Here is a 2653-nt window from a genome sequence, read left to right as displayed (position 1 = left end):
AATTCATGGCAGCGTTACATGAAGGGAAGTCCTGGGCCCTCACCCAAAGCAGCTCTCATTGCCTCAGGCAGGACAAAGTTAACCAACAGGCTGGGTCAGCACTTGGTCCCATAGAGATGGCATCTTCTCCCATCCAAGTACTAACCAGGCCTGACTCTGCTTAATTTGAGATCAGATGAAACCAGGCACGTTCAGGGTGGTATGGCCGTAGATGAGATGGCATCGTCTATGGTCCTGACCCTAGAATGAGAAGCTCCACTCGATGTCATCCCCTTCGGTCCTGGGAAGGGCACTTGGACTGTGGAAAGGACTTGTGGTTTGATTCAGGTGTCCCCCATAAACTTAGGCGTTCTGAATGCTAGGTTTTCAGCTAATGGAGATTTGGGGGTTAAGGCCTCCTGGAAGCATTGTATTGTTGGGGACAGGCTTATGGGTGTTATAGCCAGTTTCCCCATGCCAGTGTTTGGCACACCCTCCTGTTGCTATTGTCCACCTTATGTTGGCCAGGGGGTGATGTCCACCGTCTGCTCATGCCATTATTTTTCCCTGACACTGTGGAGCTTCCCCTTGAGTCTGTAAGCCAAAATAAACCTTTTTTCCCACAAGCTGTTCTTGGTTGGGTGATTTCTGCCAGCAATGTGAACCCGACTGCCACAGGCTTTATGGTCAAATGCAGATTCCCAGTATCCCTAGCTCCTGACTCAAGGACAGCACCAATAATAATACCCTTAGCTCAGTCCATCAGTTAGTATCCTCCATCCTGCTCTCCACTCCAGCCCTAGAAGCCAGAAATTGCCTTAAAAAAGAGCGGGGGGGGGGGGGCTCTAAGGCCTGATGTGGTGACACATGCCTTTAATCCCAGCACTCGGTAAGACTGAGGTATGAGGATTGCTATGAGTTCAAGGCCAGTCCAAGACTACATAGTGAATTCCAGGTCAGCTTGGACCAGAGCTAGACTTTACCTTGAAAAACCAAAAGCCAAAAGCCAAAAACCAAAAAAAAAGAAAAGAAAGAAAAAGGCTCTAAGTATTTTTCTGTTCTGGATATTGTTTTCCATGCTTTTTGTTTTGTTTTGTTTTTTGAGGTAGAATCTCGCTCTAGCCCAGGCTGACCTATCATTTCACTAGACTCTCAGACTGGCCTCAAACTCACAGCAATCCTCCTACCTCCCAAGAGCTGGCATTGAAGGCGTGCGCCACCGCACCCGGCTCTTCCTTGTGGTGTTTTTGAGATTGGGTCTGATGTGTAGCTCAGGCTGGCTTTGAACTCACAATGCAACCATGGCTAGCCCTGAACTTCTGTCCCTCCTGCCTCTACTCCTCAAGTGCTGAGATTACACTAGGCTTGCTATACTCACCTGTTCCTGAAACTTCAAGTTCACGTTCAGATTCCTCCATCCTTCAGGTGGTGGACACCACTCCATTGCATGGGTGGGCCGCGTTCTGATCATCCATTCATTGCTTGGGTGGGTATGTGAGTTGCTATCACTTTGGGGCCATTATGATGGAGAATACTGCCCTAGACATTCACGCACAAGCATTTGTATGAGGTGTATGTTTTCAATTCTTTGTATATACCTAGGAATTGCTGGATTATGTGTAACTCTGCATGACTCCTGGGGAGCTGCCAAACAATTTTCCACGGTGCTGTGCCATTTTACACTTCCACCAGCAATGTACGAGAGCTCCAATTCCACTGTGTCCTTGACAAGCTTGTCTTTTTAATTATAGCCATCTTAGTATCTCATTTGGCTCTGATATTTGTATCCCAGATACCAAATGCAGTTGAACTGTGTTCTCTGTGATTATTGGGCTATTTGTATATCCTCTTTGGATAAATGTCTCTTCAACCTTTTTGCCCATTTAAAAACTTGGGTGCAAACCATGCACACACCTTTAATCCCAGCACTCGGGAGGCAGAGGTAAGAGGATAACCATGACTTTAAGGCCAGCCTGAGACTACATAGTGAATTCCAGGTCAGCCTGGGATAGAGTGAGACCCTACCTCAAAAAAACCAAAATAGGGTCTGGAGAGATGGCTTAGCATTTAAGGTATCTGCCTGCAAAGCCAAAGGATCCAGGTTCGATTTTCCAGAACCCACATAAGCCAGATGCACAAGGGGGCGCATGCATCTTCATTTGCAGTGGTTGGAGGCCGTGGCAAGCTCATTCTCTCTCTCTGTCTCTTTCTCAAATAAGTAAAATATATTTTTAAAAATGTTAGCCAGGTGTGGTGGCGCATGCCTTTAATCCAAGCATGCAGGAGGCAGAGGTAGGAGGACTACTGTGAGTTCGAGGCCACCCTGAGACTACATAGTGAATTCCAGGTCAGCATGAGCTAGAGTGAGACCCTACCTCAAAAAACCAAAAAATAAAATTGATTAATTAATTAAATTTAATTAAATTAAAATTTAAAATTGGGTACAGTTGAGGACGGAGCTCAGGCAGTAAAGTGCTTGCCTAGCATGCACAAGCCCTGGGTTTGATTCCAGCAATGCAGAAACCAGGTCTGATAAGGAACATCTGTAATCCTAGTACCAGGTTGGTAGAGGCAGAAGGATCAGGAATTCAAGGTCACCCTCAGCTGTATTGCAAGAACTTACGGTCAATCTGTGCTACATGAGACCCTGCATCCAAAGTTGGTTTTATGTTTT

The sequence above is a fragment of the Jaculus jaculus genome, chromosome 3, assembly GCF_020740685.1.
Source record: "Jaculus jaculus isolate mJacJac1 chromosome 3, mJacJac1.mat.Y.cur, whole genome shotgun sequence".
In the NCBI taxonomy this organism is placed as follows: domain Eukaryota; kingdom Metazoa; phylum Chordata; class Mammalia; order Rodentia; family Dipodidae; genus Jaculus; species Jaculus jaculus.
Note: the sequence above shows the minus strand (reverse complement) of the source record.